At 44.3% G+C, this 17,125-nt stretch overlaps 1 protein-coding gene across 4 annotated transcripts in view; it reads left to right on the forward strand.

Moving 5' to 3' along the window:
- The first annotated feature begins 351 nt into the window (after positions 1-351).
- MEF2D (myocyte enhancer factor 2D) overlaps positions 352-17,125 on the forward strand; it is a 155,898-nt gene continuing 139,124 nt past the window's right edge. For all 4 annotated transcript variants that reach the window (XM_075283220.1, XM_075283219.1, XM_075283221.1 and 1 more), the window contains exon 1: positions 352-547. The gene's annotated coding sequence lies outside the window, so the exon portion shown is untranslated. The remainder of the gene's footprint in view (positions 548-17,125) is intronic.

Below are 17,125 nucleotides of genomic sequence, written 5' to 3' on the forward strand. Positions count from 1 at the left end.
ACCCCTGACAATTGCCTACATCCAGTTTGTGACTAATACGCCCCCTACCATGCCCTAGCAGTGACAGCCCAGTGAGTAAGGGGTTAAGGCCTCTCCTACAGGCGGAGGGATTCTCAGTAACACGCCTCAACCAAGCCCCGGTTCAGCAGCCTACCCTGACAGCCTCTCTGGGGTCCCGCCCTCGCTGCTGATTGGCGTGCTGTCAGCCGTCCCCGCGCTGTGATTGGCTCACGCCGCTGTCCGTCAGGCGCGCTCTGTCAGTGCTCGGCCGCTGCACACACTGGAGGTTTTTTTTTTTTTTTTTTTTCTCATGTGCTTTTTTTTTTTTTTTTTTTTTTTTGCTGGGTGAAAATTGTTAGATTGTAGCAGAGGGTGGTGGGGTAGAGCAGGGAGGAAACGGCGGCTCTGGACAAGGGGGGGGCTGACAGCTGAGCTCTGCTTCATTTTGGGGGGGTGGCAGAAGATCCTGAGACTCCCCTCCAGGAGGAGAAGAAGGGAGGGGAGAAGCCTCCAGGAGCCTGGGGAGAGCAGGAAGGAAGCTCCTCTGGTGAGTGCACCTTGTATTTACCTCTTATCTACCCCCCTTGCTGCCTCCATAGCAGGCCTCTGTGGCCAGGGAGGGGTTAAAAGTGACAGCTACACCGCTGGGGAGGGGGGGCCCTGGCCAAAAACAAATCAGTGCCCCCCTCCTAGCCCATGTGCCAAGTAAATATAGGTCAGATGGACCGCTGCCATGCCTATGGGCTGATGAAGTTGTGGATGCAGCAGGGGGGCACTTACTTCTTTATAATCCCCCCCCCACCCCCGTGGGTAAACGTTGTGTCCCTTTAAATGCCTACCAGCATGCCAGGGGTTAACGGAGAGGATCGGAGGGCGCCGTGTTTACGTTGACATCTGGATGTTACGATTATTTTTTTGGCGAGGAGGGGAGATGATCGCCGGCTGTGGGGTAGGATTGCACAATAGAGGCCCTGTAGGATTGGATCGGAGGGATGCACTTACTTTTATTTTTGGCAGGGTCGCTATAGATCTGTAGAGGGGCCATTATTGGGGGGGAGTCGGAGTGGCAGCCGGGCTGTTATTGTACGGTATTGACTCTGGCGCCGGTTACATTGGAGGACTTTACCCTGCGGGGTCAGGCCCCTGTCACTATTAGGTATTACTTGGCACTTTATATCGCTGATAAGTGACCCGGTCCCTGGAGCCCCCTCCTAGATTCGTGTTGTGGATGGTCACCCGTCTACGCCATCCTGATATGTATATTCCAGTTTACCTTTGATTCTTGTGTCATGCTAAACTGCACTTTAAAGTTTTATTCACATTTCAATTTACTGTATGTATGTACTGCTATATAGTGCTGAATGTGCGAGAGTAATGGGATCCACAGCATGAGGGTATCATGGTGCTGAACGGACTTCGTCATAGACTCTTCACTCTCAGGAATACCTGACAACTGATCTATCTATCTATCTCCTATCTCTCCTATCTATCTATCTATCTATCTATCTATCTATCTATCTATCTATCTCCTATCTCTCCTATCTATCTATCTATCTATCTATCTATCTATCTATCTATCTATCTATCTATCTATCTATCTGTGTTCTGTTTATTATTTCATGTTACATGCTGTGATATGGCGAGTAGTTTTTCATAGGACTGCAGGTAAACCAATAGAATCGTCACTTACGGTATATTATATTTGATGTATAGAAGGAGTCATTCAGTAACAGATCTATCTATCTATCTATCTATCTATCTATCTATCTATCTATCTATCTATCTCCTATCTATCTATCTCATATCTATCTATCTATCTATCTATCTCATATCTATCTATCTATCTATCTATCTATCTATCTATCTATCTCCTATCTATCTATCTCATATCTATCTATCTATCTATCTATCTCATATCTATCTATCTATCTATCTATCTATCTCCTATCTATCTATCTATCTATCTATCTATTTCCTATCTATCTATCTATCTATCTCCTATCTATCTATCTATCTATCTATCTATCTATCTATCTATCTCTTATCTATCTATCTATCTATCTATCTATCTATCTATCTATCTCTCTATCTATCCTCCTATCTATCTCCTATCTATCTATCTATCTATCTATCTATCTATCTATCTATCTATCCATCTCCTATCTATCTATCTATCTATCTATCTATCTATCTCTTTATCTATCCTCATATCTATCTCCTATCTATCTATCTATCTATCTATCTATCTCTTTATCTATCCTCATATCTATCTCCTATCTATCTATCTATCTATCTATCTATCTATCTGTGTTCTGTTTATTATTTCATGTTACATGCTGTGATATGGCGAGTAGTTTTTCATAGGACTGCAGGTAAACCAATAGAATCGTCACTTACGGTATATTATATTTGATGTATAGAAGGAGTCATTCAGTAACAGATCGATCTATCTATCTATCTATCTATCTATCTATCTATCTATCTATCTATCTCCTATCTATCTATCTCATATCTATCTATCTATCTATCTATCTCATATCTATCTATCTATCTATCTATCTATCTATCTCCTATCTATCTATCTCATATCTATCTATCTATCTATCTATCTATCTATCTATCTCATATCTATCTATCTATCTATCTATCTATCTATCTATCTATCTATCTATTTCCTATCTATCTATCTCTTATCTATCTATCTATCTCTTATCTATCTATCTATCTATCTATCTATCTATCTATCTATCTATCTATCTCTCTATCTATCCTCCTATCTATCTCCTATCTATCTATCTATCTATCTATCTATCTATCTATCCATCTCCTATCTATCTATCTATCTATCTATCTATCTCTCTATCTATCCTCCTATCTATCTCCTATCTATCTATCTATCTATCTATCTATCTATCTATCTATCCATCTCCTATCTATCTATCTATCTATCTATCTATCTATCTCTTTATCTATCCTCATATCTATCTCCTATCTATCTATCTATCTATCTATCTATCTATCTATCATCTATCTATCTATCTATCTATCTATCTCCTATCTATCTCTCTATCTATCCTCATATCTATCTCCTATCTATCTATCTATCTATCTATCTATCTATCTCTCTATCTATCTATCTCATATCTATCTATCTATCTATCTATCATCTATCTATCTATCTATCTATCTATCTATCTCTTATCTATCTATCTATCTCTCTATCTATCCTCCTATCTATCTCCTATCTATCTATCTATCTATCTATCTATCTATCTATCCATCTCCTATCTATCTATCTATCTATCTATCTATCTCTCTATCTATCCTCCTATCTATCTCCTATCTATCTATCTATCTATCTATCTATCTATCTATCTATCCATCTCCTATCTATCTATCTATCTATCTATCTATCTCTTTATCTATCCTCATATCTATCTCCTATCTATCTATCTATCTATCTATCTATCTATCATCTATCTATCTATCTATCTATCTATCTCCTATCTATCTCTCTATCTATCCTCATATCTATCTCCTATCTATCTATCTATCTATCTATCTATCTATCTCTCTATCTATCTATCTCATATCTATCTATCTATCTATCTATCATCTATCTATCTATCTATCTATCTATCTATCTATCTCTTATCTATCTATCTATCTCTCTATCTCCTATCTATCTATCTATCTATCTATCTATCTATCTCTTTATCTATCCTCATATCTATCTCCTATCTATCTATCTATCTATCTATCTATCTATCTCCTATCTATCTCTCTATCTATCCTCATATCTATCTCCTATCTATCTATCTATCTATCTATCTATCTATCTATCTCCTATCTATCTATCTATCTATCTATCTATCTATCTATCTATCTCCTATCTATCTATCTATCTATCTATCTATCTCCTATCTATCTATCTATCTATCTATCTATCTATCTATCTATCTATCTATCTCTCTCCTATCTATCTATCTATCTATCTATCTCCTATCTATCTATCTATCTATCTATCTATCTATCTATCTATCTCCTATCTATCTATCTATCTATCTATCTATCTATCTATCTATCTATCTCCTATCTATCTATCTATCTATCTATCTATCTCCTATCTATCTATCTCCTATCTATCTATCTATCTATCTATCTATCTATCTATCTCCTATCTATCTATCTATCTATCTATCTATCTATCTATCTCCTATCTATCTATCTATCTATCTATCTATCTATCTATCTCTCTCCTATCTATCTATCTATCTATCTATCTATCTATCTATCTCCTATCTATCTATCTATCTATCTATCTCCTATCTATCTATCTATCTATCTATCTATCTATCTATCTCTCTCCTATCTATCTATCTATCTATCTATCTATCTATCTCCTATCTATCTATCTATCTATCTATCTATCTATCTATCTCCTATCTATCTATCTATCTATCTATCTATCTATCTATCTATCTATCTATCTATCTATCCACCCCCTACTATCCGTCTATAGTGCCCCAGTACTGATATTATACTTCCGCACGTGCTATCACATTGGGGCTATGACCAGAGAGTGACATGTTGGGTCTGGTCCATGTTAGTGTGATAAAGGTCTAGCTTTGTGGCCCTTGGACATGTCTCTTTGCAGGTGCCGGCCATGCACTTCTGCTTTCGGCTTGCTATCTGCTTCATGTGGGAAAGGTGTCAGGCCTCTTTGTCACATATAGGGCTCCCGGGGTGATTGATGGAGGTTCCTTCTCATGGAGGGCCATAAATCCTCTCTGCACGCCCTTCTCCAGAGGTGTAACCTCCACATGTCAGCTTGAACTTGCTCCATGGAGGGTTGTGAGGCCTGCAAGAGACTCCTGTGTAATGTGCAGAAAGAGTGTAGTCACTAGAGCGGAACACTCTGGAGAAGAGACCCTTAAAGGGGCACTCTGACCGGGAGACAAGCTCTGGAGATTAGAGGCTCTGTATCATGTGCTCTCATATCTGGGCAGGTGGGCTACCAACTAATTGTCCCCTAAAAGTAACCGTCAGAGAAAGTCAGCCTTCTTAACTAGTGGACACTTCCTCGTGCTAGGAAGCCATGACTGTAGGGAAGTGTGTCATGTGACCCTCTTAGTGGTTCTGATTGGCTCGCGTCATGTGACCCTTAGCGGTGCTGATTGGCTTGTGTCATGTGACCCTCTCAGCAGTGCTGATTGGCTTGCGTCATGTGACCCTCTTAGCGGTGCTGATTGGCTTGTGTCATGTGACCCTCTCAGCAGTGCTGATTGGCTTGTGTCATGTGACCCTCTTAGCGGTGCTGATTGGCCTGCGTCATGTGACCCTCTTAGCGGTGCTGATTGGCCTGTGTCATGTGACCCTCTTAGCGGTGCTGATTGGCTTGCGTCATGTGACCCTTAGCGGTGCTGATTGGCTTGCGTCATGTGACCCTCTCAGCAGTGCTGATTGGCTTGCGTCATGTGACCCTCTTATCGGTACTGATTGGCCTGCGTCATGTGACCCTCTTAGCGGTGCTGATTGGCCTGCGTCATGTGACCCTCTTAGCGGTGCTGATTGGCTTGTGTCATGTGACCCTCTTAGCGGTGCTGATTGGCTTGCGTCATGTGACCCTCTTAGCGGTACTGATTGGCTTGTGTCATGTGACCCTCTTAGCGGTGCTGATTGGCCTGTGTCATGTGATCCTGTTAGTGGTACTGATTGGCTCATGTCATGTGACCCTCTTAGCGGTGCTGATTGGCCTGTGTCATGTGACCCTCTTAGCGGTGCTGATTGGCTTGCGTCATGTGACCCTCTTATCGGTACTGATTGGCTTGCGTCATGTGACCCTCTTAGTGGTGCTGATTGGCTTGTGTCATGTGACCCTCTTAGCGGTGCTGATTGGCTTGCGTCATGTGACCCTCTTAGCGGTGCTGATTGGCTTGTGTCATGTGACCCTCTTAGCGGTGCTGATTGGCTTGCGTCATGTGACCCTCTTAGTGGTGCTGATTGGCTTGCGTCATGTGACCCTCTTAGTGGTGCTGATTGGCTTGCGTCATGTGACCCTCTTAGCGGTACTGATTGGCTTGCGTCATGTGACCCTCTTAGTGGTGCTGATTGGCTTGCGTCATGTGACCCTCTTAGTGGTGCTGATTGGCTTGCGTCATGTGACCCTCTTAGCGGTGCTGATTGGCTTGTGTCATGTGACCCTCTTAGCGGTGCTGATTGGCTCGTGTCATGTGACCCTGTTAGCGGTGCTGATTGGCTTGCGTCATGTGACCCTGTTATCAGTGCTGATTGGCTCGTGTCATGTGACCCTCTTAGCCATGCTGACATTTCCACTTAAAGGGTGCAATTCTACCCTCGAATTCAGCAAAATATGTTTTTTTTTCAAGGTGTTATCGTCTTTAGGTTAAGGTGCCTCTTAAAGGGGAAATCCATGACCTATTGGGAGATCATATTAATGAACTCTATGAGCCCGGCCCGCCCCTTTCTCCTTTAATTTGCCACCAAACTTGCCCCGGTAAATTTAAAGATGTCACCTGACATTCGGAGGGCTCCTTTAAACAGTTAAAGGAGAGGTGTTTGCTGCACAAAAACATTGCCTATCCCTTTAAAAGCAACGTCCCTGCTTCATCGTGAGCCGGCGGTGCGGTAATGGTTTCATCGTATAAGTGCTGCCTTCTCCGTCCACGGGGGCGCGTATTTTTTTCTTTTATTTACAGCTAAGTGATTTTCGGTTTCTCAGTCATTCCTAAGTAGAAATTGCCTTTAAATCAATCAAGTGTCAGCACTGGGAAACTTCCTCTTCTCCAGTTCCCAGCATTCCTCCATGTCCCAGCATCCTCCGCGGCTCGGAGCATCCTAATGGAGCGAAGTCATAAACAACCAAGGACAGGGCTTGTTGGGAAGGATTTCGACGGAGTCACCCCCCCCCCCCCCCCTTCCCATCCTCCCACACCAAATTAAAGGACCTTGGGAAACGGGAGAAGGGTCAATACTCCGCGCAGAGGTTCGATATATACACATATCATAGGGCACCGGTTGGATGGACGCTTTAGGTCGCTGGTCGTTCCTGTTAACCCCATGTTGACTCGCTGGCACGGGAGCAGACCTTGTTACTTGGGTGTAAGATATTCTGCCTGACTGGTAATAGGCTCACATTTGTCCCGTCCCCAGGGGCGTACAATCTAATTTCCCGTTCTCATAAACATTCTGCAGTGGCTTTGTTACCATAGCCGCACCAATTATGGACCCAATTTGATGAACTCTTTGCGTATCCATAGGCAGCAGATAGTCAGGCTCTTGCCTTCTACCCTATTTGGGCATTTAGAAGTGATCGAGGTGCGTTTCGTAAATGGACTCCCCCTCCTTTGACTAGCTGCGGAGTACGGTGGTTGCCCCCCTGGCTGACGGTCTCTACGATTGACCCCCTGCTATCAGTTGATGATGACAGACCTGATCAATGGTGAGGGTGTGTGACATCACCCGACAAGTCTTATGATGTCACTGCTAATGAAAGGCTATATATGGGATTGGCCCATATCTTATAGGCCCTTTCACCTCAATTTGGTAAAAGGTGGCAGTAGGGCATTAGGAACCACGTTATTACCTGACCATTGTGACATCACCTCACCCACCTGATGACGTCACTCTTGTCAGACCTCCTAGGCCTTATAAACCTTGTATTGTATAGTGTATTGGGCATTACCTGACATCATACCCCCACTAATAGGAGGTAATAAGTGGGGGAGGATCTGTGACATCACCCAACCAGTCTGATGATGTCACTGCAAGTGAAACACTATAAATGCGATTATCCCATATCAGACGGAGGTCACTTGCCTCTCATTGGCCCTTTCGCCTGAATTTGGTAGAAGGTAGCAGTAGGGTATTGGGAACCACATTGTTACCTGACCGTTGTGACATCACCTCACCGAACTGATGACATCACCCTTGTCAGAAGGAAGTAATCCTTATACACGTTGTCTGATAGAAAGGGGCCATGGTGTATTGGGCATTACCTGAAAATCATTCTATCCCATCGCCTCAAAAGAAGCCCCTAATATTAGCTTCCCACTGACAGATCTGTTCAGGGAACTTATCGTTGGGTGGACCTGATTCCATGTTTAAATCCTCAAATGGATCTGGTGAGCATGTATGACATCACCACACCGGTCTGATGATGTCACTAAACCCATGTTTGAAGAGAGTCATCAGATTCTCCTTGGTTCTGGTTTGAGTTGAGCCCATGACTCCTGGGTTAACCACCCACTTCACCTTTTACTGAAGACGGTCCGAAACCGATGCCCCCTGTGTAAACGTTCCACACACACCATGTTTTATGCCAACCTCGAAACTCATGGCCCTTTCACTCCAGACTTTCCAAATACAGCCTGGTCTCTCTAGTGTTAACCATAACCACCGTGGCACCCACTTTGTTTTGTACCTGACACCTTCCCGAATAAAGTCTGGTCCTTGCCCATGATGATTCGAAACCCATAACCATTGAAGCCGCCATGACACCCATTCTGCCTTCTATCCGAGACACCACCATGCCGCCTGAGACATTCGCGAACGCACCCCAGTCTACGCCTCTATTCTTCCGACCTCCTCCTGACTGTAAGGGTTAACGCCGAGCTCCCTAGCTCCCCCAGCCTGAGGTTCGCAGCCGAGCCAAACACCCATGGGTGCAGAGAGATCGCCCCTGGGAAAACACAACCTGGCATTGTTGATGAAAAGGATTCACTGCGCACGTAATTAATAGACAGAGGAAAAAAACGACAAATTTGCAATTATGTCTGCGATACCCCGTCATTACTGGTAACATGGTGAATGTGACTGCTGTGGGTGAAGCCGAGTGCCAATTAGGTGTTTAATTTTATTTTCTAATCAGAACACGTTGACGAAGACTTGGGAGAAAAAAAAAAAAATGATGTGTTGACTCATATAATTACATCTTATAGGATGGGGATTCCTGGGCACAATTGTGAGATAATTATAAGGGTAATATCCTGAGATTTCACGATATGGTGCGCGCCTGTAGTGCTGAGAGTCATAGTAGTGTTTGGAGGGGGGGGTATGTTTTTGGATTTATTGGGCTCAGATTTGGAAGCTTATCCTTGGCTAGCCCGGGTGCCCTAACATGTATGTCATGATATAACATTATAATGTTTATTTCTATTGTGGCGGGATTCGATCCTGTATGAGGCACGGGGTCGATCTACTTTTTTTGTAATTTTTATGTACCAGGACGTGATCCTTGACCCTTCAGACCTTCCTTTAGATGGATGAGGTCTAGATTTTTAGCTCTGATGTAACATTGTAACATTGTTGTCGATATAAGGGGATTCGATCCCTGATCCATCCATCATTCCTTCAGCTGTATGAGGCAAGGGGTGATCTTGATTTTTAGTTCTGACTAGCTATACCCGCGACTTCGTCTGCGGCCCCCTCACCCAAACCACCTGCAGCGCGGCCCATGCCCCCCACGCCCCTTTCCTTGTGGCCGCCGCGGGCCCCTCCCACACCATCGTGGGTCGGGACCCCACGGCCCCACTGCTGCGCCTCCGGCCCCCCCTTTCCCCCCACCTGTGCCCCCGGCCCCCTCCCCCCCTTTAGAGATTACAGTCACCTCCAACATCTCCCCTTTCCCCCCACCACCACCCACCCGTGACCCCCGTCACCCTTCCCCCCCCCTCCACATGTGCAATCCGCCTCCCCCCTACTCACCCTAAGCTTTCTGGTCCAAAATTCCCCCCCCCAGGCCCCCTCCCTAACCCCCACCACAGCACCTCCCCCAAACCACCAACCCCACCCCTGCCCCCTAGCTCTTGTACCCCCCCCCCTTCCCTAACCAACCCGCCGATCACTGTACCCGCAGCACTCACCATGTAGATGCTGGGGAGGTCTGTGTGGTCTTTCCCAGCTGCACAGTACGTGGGTACGTGCGGCTGGCCGCGCTAGACCTGGTTGCGTTGCTGCATGCTACATCGGCATGAGGCAGTGTGTGGCCGGCTGGCATGTCAGCGGCGTTTGGAAACATGCGGGCAGCCACCATGTTCAGCAAAGTGTGCTCGCACGCTGGTCACGCCCACATTTCGGCGCAAACCTATGGGGCCGCTGTGCTGGCTCCCTATCCCGCCCATGCACCAATAGGAGTTGTGTGTAACTACCTGCGCTGACGTCATGACGGGGCCAACAGCGGAGCAGGAGACAACTTTTGAGGGTCGCGGTGGCGATTTGGGGTGAATGAGACACATTTAAAGTAGCCTATTACCCCTTCCTGTCCAATGTGTAGGTGCGTGTGAAATTTCAAAGAAATCCATTCAGCCGTTCGGGTGTGATTGAGGAACAAACATCCAAACACACAAACTTTCACATTTATAATATTAGTAGGATGTAGCGTTCTGCTTTTTACGTCGTGGTATACCGGGACTCGATCCCTGACACCTCCAACCTTCCTTTCGATTTTTAGCTCTGATGTAACCTTGTGGTTTTTATGTTGTTGATATACGGGATTCGATCTCTGATCCATCCATCATTCTGTCACACATATGAGGTGATCTAGATTTTTATTTCCGCTTTAGTGTTGTCATTTTCATGTCATCACTGTCCTGGGTTTCGATCCCTGATCCTTCCATCATTGCTCCAGATGTAGGAGGCCTGGGCTTGATCTAGATTTTCGCTTTGTCATATACTGGGATTCGATCCCTGATACCTTAATCATCCCTTTGGAAATGTGAGGCTTAGGATCCATCTACATACATTTATAAATTTTACTTCATCACTATATTGGGATTCGATCCCTGATACCTCGATCGCTCCTTCAGACATGAGATATGGGGTTCATCTCATTTTACACAGTCGGTATAGCTGAATTCGATTCCTGGTGCCTCGTTCCTTCAGATATGAGGCGTGAAGTCGATCTAGATTTTTCGCATGGATATTTTTACATTAACATGGTTGTCATGTTTCCCCCGCTCCACTTGGGGCGCTGTTTTGTAACAGTTTAAGCAAGTCATCATGTCAGCAGACAACACTAGATTTATAGTAAGGTACTGGGGGGATGAAGATACCCCTCAGCGTTGGATTCTTATTCTTGACACATTTTTGGTGATCTCCTCCGGTGGATCTTCTTGAAGACATATCCCTTCCCCCTGCAGTAGCAGAACACCAGGGGTGGTGGGAAATCTCCCTTGGGACCCTTTCTTGGTTACCAAGATACAATTTCCCGAAGGTCGTATTCTCTGGATATTGTTGCTTAGAGATATTTCTAATGGGTGGCAAATGTCTCCGCAGCCGGTGTATGTACTACAGTGGGAGATGGCTGCCATCACGTCAGAAAGTGGGTCAAGATTAAAAAAAAATGTGAGGGGGGTCTTTGAGGATGGACAAACCTTTATTGTGGGATTATGTTGTACTCTAACAATTCATTACAATTTTTACTTCTTCGTTGCAGTGTTGACAAAACATGGTAGTATTGGTTTTATGTTTTTGGTTCAAGAGTGTCCATAGAGCCGGCGGAGGCCCAATAATGTACATGGGAAGCAATCCTGAATATCCTGGTAGTATGTATCAGTAATGTAATGTAAGCAGAATAGTGAGTGCAGCTCTGGAGTATAGTACAGGATAAGTAATGTAATGTATGTACACAGTGACTGTACCAGCAGAATAGTGAGCGCAGCTCTGGAGTATAATACAGGATAAGTAATGTAATGTATGTACACAGTGACTGTACCAGCAGAATAGTGAGCGCAGCTCTGGAGTATAATACAGGATAAGTAATGTAATGTATGTACACAGTGACTGTACCAGCAGAATAGTGAGCGCAGCTCTGGAGTATAATACAGGATAAGTAATGTAATGTATGTACACAGTGACTGCACCAGCAGAATAGTGAGCGCAGCTCTGGAGTATAATACAGGATAAGTAATGTAATGTACGTACACAGTGACTGCACCAGCAGAATAGTGAGTGCAGCTCTGGAGTATAATACAGGATAAGTAATGTAATGTATGTACACAGTGACTGTACCAGCAGAATAGTGAGCGCAGCTCTGGAGTATAGTACAGGATAAGTAATGTAATGTATGTACACAGTGACTGTACCAGCAGAATAGTGAGCGCAGCTCTGGAGTATAATACAGGATAAGTAATGTAATGTATGTACACAGTGACTGTACCAGCAGAATAGTGAGCGCAGCTCTGGAGTATAATACAGGATAAGTAATGTAATGTATGTACACAGTGACTGTACCAGCAGAATAGTGAGCGCAGCTCTGGAGTATAATACAGGATAAGTAATGTAATGTATGTACACAGTGACTGTACCAGCAGAATAGTGAGCGCAGCTCTGGAGTATAATACAGGATAAGTAATGTAATGTATGTACACAGTGACTGTACCAGCAGAATAGTGAGCGCAGCTCTGGAGTATAATACAGGATAAGTAATGTAATGTATGTACACAGTGACTGTACCAGCAGAATAGTGAGTGCAGCTCTGGAGTATAATACAGGATAAGTAATGTAATGTATGTACACAGTGACTGCACCAGCAGAATAGTGAGCGCAGCTCTGGAGTATAATACAGGATAAGTAATGTAAAGTATGTACACAGTGACTGTACCAGCAGAATAGTGAGTGCAGCTCTGGAGTATAATACAGGATAAGTAATGTAATGTATGTACACAGTGACTGTACCAGCAGAATAGTGAGCGCAGCTCTGGAGTATAATACAGGATAAGTAATGTAATGTATGTACACAGTGACTGCACCAGCAAAATAGTGAGCGCAGCTGTGGAGTATAATACAGGATAAGTAATGTAAAGTATGTACACAGTGACTGTACCAGCAGAATAGTGAGCGCAGCTCTGGAGTATAATACAGGATGTAACTCAGGATCAGTACAGGATAAGTAATGTAATGTATGTACACAGTGACTGCACCAGCAGAATAGTGAGCGCAGCTCTGGAGTATAATACAGGATAAGTAATGTAATGTATGTACACAGTGACTGCACCAGCAGAATAGTGAGCGCAGCTCTGGAGTATAATACAGGATAAGTAATGTAATGTATGTACACAGTGACTGCACCAGCAGAATAGTGAGCGCAGCTCTGGAGTATAATACAGGATAAGTAATGTATGTACACAGTGACTGCACCAGCAGAATAGTGAGTGCAGCTCTGGGGTATAATACAGGATAAGTAATGTAATGTATGTACACAGTGACTGCACCAGCAGAATAGTGAGCGCAGCTCTGGAGTATAATACAGGATAAGTAATGTAATGTATGTACACAGTGACTGCACCAGCAGAATAGTGAGCGCAGCTCTGGAGTATAATACAGGATAAGTAATGTAATGTATGTACACAGTGACTGCACCAGCAGAATAGTGAGCGCAGCTCTGGAGTATAATACAGGATAAGTAATGTAATGTATGTACACAGTGACTGTACCAGCAGAATAGTGAGCGCAGCTCTGGAGTATAATACAGGATAAGTAATGTAATGTATGTACACAGTGACTGTACCAGCTGAATAGTGAGCGCAGCTCTGGAGTATAATACAGGATAAGTAATGTAATGTATGTACACAGTGACTGTACCAGCAGAACAGTGAGTGCAGCTCTGGAGTATAATACAGGATAAGTAATGTAATGTATGTACACAGTGACTGCACCAGCAGAATAGTGATTGCAGCTCTGGAGTATAATACAGGATCAGTAATGTAATGTATGTACACAGTGACTGCACCAGCAGAATAGTGAGCGCAGCTCTGGGGTATAATACAGGATAAGTAATGTAATGTATGTACACAGTGACTTTACCAGCAGAATAGTGAGTGCAGCTCTGGAGTATAATACAGGATGTAACTCAGTATCATTACCAGGTACTAGCTCAGTCTTAGTGTAGACGTACTGATAGAGCCGACAACCAGTCAAAATAATCCAAAAATGAAAGTGACGAGGGCCTAGCGATGTCTTCACACCTCCCTGACATGAGCAGCAGAATTGGGAGATCTATTTTTGGATGGTAGAAGTGGAAACTCTGTCCCACTGAGGAGGGAAGCGGTGACTGCAGCCTTTTATTAAGCCCCGGCCTTCAGGCTAGCTACAGGCATAGCTAATCCGGCAGGCACAGGAGCGGGCGCGGGCACCATACACTACCATAGGCTTCATTATATTAATTGTCCCTGAAATAATCACCTCCCCCCGAGTTCTTCGCTTTCCGTTCGGATCTCCTCTATCTGGGTCACGGCACCCGCTACTAATAAGAATTAATTGTGTCTCACTGTAGGATGTTATCGTCTAAAGTAAAAGTAGAAACCCTTTATAAGTCCTCTTCTGCCAGTCTGTGTCTGGGAAAGCTGGGTGACAACAGACTCTACTAAAGCTTTCCCTGACCCCAGAATGACAAATCTATCTGTTTTTACTGCTGACCTAGGCATATTTATCTTTCAGGAGTCTGGGAAAGATGTGTTTTGCTCATAATATTCGTTGTCACATAGCTCGCCGTTGTTTCTGAATGGCCGACCTGTCGCTTTTTAGGAACGAGGGATTTATGGGATTATCGAAGCAAACTTATCATTCAGGGGATCGGTAAAGCTGAGGAAAATCAGGATTCACTGCGATTATTTTAATGAAAAATAGTTAAATTACGTGTTTTTATCATTGTGAAAATTTTCATCAATACTCCCCGTTTCAAGGTCACTGCTTGATTGATAGGAACCTCACTGCACCCGGCCCCACAAATTCCACTTCCTGTTTGACTTTCCTATGAAAGGTCCTAGGTTTTGGTCACCTAGGACAATACATATCTATCACTCACATGGCCAAAATCTAGAACTTTCCCTAGGAACGTCAATGTAGGAAGCGGATTTGTGGGTAATATATGGACGGGCCTAATCTGTTTACTATCTGTATGCAGAAATACTTGTTTATTGACCCGCGCAAGTCCATCTGCTTGTTTATGAAATTCGTGCGTCGGCCATTTTTCTTCATCGATGTCAACAAGTCAGCGCGGGCGGCCGTCACGGGCTCTCTTTCTGACCTTGGCGTCTTAATTAATGGGACAAATGGTTTAGTCGTCAGGTCCTGTCAATACCTGGGATACAGTCTGGTGGCTTTTAACATTCGCCTAACAAGAGATGGGTGATCAATATTTGTCAGCCGAGGAGACAATATGGCCGCCACTTCTTTATGGAGCGAGGGTCAGATGGCCGCTAGTCTATAAATCAGGCCTCGATCCCCTGTCATCCGCCGGGTACATTGGATTTTCTGGATGATCAGATGGCCATAGTAGTGATATAGGAACTGATCTGGAGGCAGACGGTCATCAACGCGTTTCCGGACTATCGGATTCTGGATGAAAGGATTGATAATCACAAGTAAAGGGAAAAGTGCAGGCGTGAAAGGATGGCTGGTGTAATCTGTTTGTTTACCGCTCGCCTGACGGGGTGTAGCCCCGCACGATCTCAAACACACCCTGCTTCTTTTGTAAGATGACTTTGTATTAATTATTTCGACGTCTTAGTCACCGTCAGCCATCTTTGTGGTGATTCATTGGCTGAATACACACACTGACAGAACGTAGCAGGCAAAGTATTTCGGGTCACCATGTTGTATTGGGCTTGTGACCCTACTCCTGGCTCCTAGGGGGCGCAACTTGACTTTGGCTACGCTGCTTGCTCGGCATTTCGTATAGACATCAAAGGAAAAAGACGGGCGCAAGTGTCGCCTATTAATATTACGGGTCGCTCAATAATAATATTTTTGTGGACTACACATTTGTCCCACAGAAAATCAAAAATTCTCAAAAAGGTGGGGGAGGAAATACACGGTGGGCCGTACAAATACGGAGCAGATAATGGAAGACTGAAGTCCGTACCCACTAGCGGAGGTGCAGGATGGGGTTTGGGCCAGCGACAATGCGAATTCTACTGTCTTATCATTTTCATTTACGTTTGAGATCCCGGACATGAATTTTGCTTTCCTGTTTCGGCTTGGACTATGGGGATTCGTTTCATAAACCCACAGATGGAAGTTGGACACCATTAGGCCCATTGACCATAGAGCCCACAACTTTTTGCTCATCGTACGTTCTTCTGAGCGCCTAATGAAGTCCAAACATGCTGTTGACAATTTTTTGGTGTTGGCCACTGATCCTATGTTATACCACCAAACCATGTGCCGCAAATAGGATCTGCTCCAAATTTTGTGTACACTGTAAATCCTATGGTATGGGGCCTAACACAGTTTTCAGTTTTGAAGCCCGAGCATTTTTGTAAAGGGGGCCAGGGTCTGTTTTTGGTGGCCGCCATCCTGAATATTAATTTGTCACAAAAAGTTGCATCCAACTGTGACAAAAATTTGGGTTTTGTGGGTAGTTTTCCCTCAGCGTACTAGTTTACTCTGTAGTGTGCAGAAATAGAAAAGTTGAGGACAGGCCGCGCTCGGGAATATTCCCAGTGGGTCGTGAAGAGGTTGGGAAACACTGGGTGGAGACGTGCGATGACTTATACTAACCCTTGAAGTAGTAACGTGACTTTAGTATCGAGAAATCACCAGATACGAGGCTCGACGTGTGGGAGCCCTCATGACCTCCGCACCTGTGCTCCTCGGAACGGCTGCTTACTTTCCCAAACCACCCGAGTCCCTTTCTTTGCTCCGACAGTGGTGCTGGCGGCCATATTACACACATTGTTGAACATTTGTCCACCAGATAATAGAATAGAGACGCTACTGAGACAAAGACACCTCGAAAATCTCTTTTTTTTTTTTTTTGTCCTCTTTACTAGGCCACAAAAAAATGGCTGCCCGTGTTACTTTTTTGGATAGACAAAAAAATCCTGCATACAATATACATTTTTGCCAGTCGAATTCTGACTAGTTGCCTCAGTTTCCTTTTTCTTTGGCTAGTGGTCATGGTTTTGGCTGTGATAATGGTTACCACCCAGATTTCCCAGACTCCTGAATGGCATTTGCCTAGCTATACAATCACGCCATCCCTGATTCTGGTGTTGCTAGTATGACGGAAATGGTCTGTGGGACCATTGACAGTTGTGGGACTTTATTAGTGGTCACCCATCTTTCCCAGAAGCAGAAATCTGGACGTCCATTTAGGAGACTT

This window comes from Leptodactylus fuscus, chromosome 7, assembly GCF_031893055.1.
Source record: "Leptodactylus fuscus isolate aLepFus1 chromosome 7, aLepFus1.hap2, whole genome shotgun sequence".
Classification (NCBI taxonomy): Eukaryota; Metazoa; Chordata; class Amphibia; order Anura; family Leptodactylidae; genus Leptodactylus; species Leptodactylus fuscus.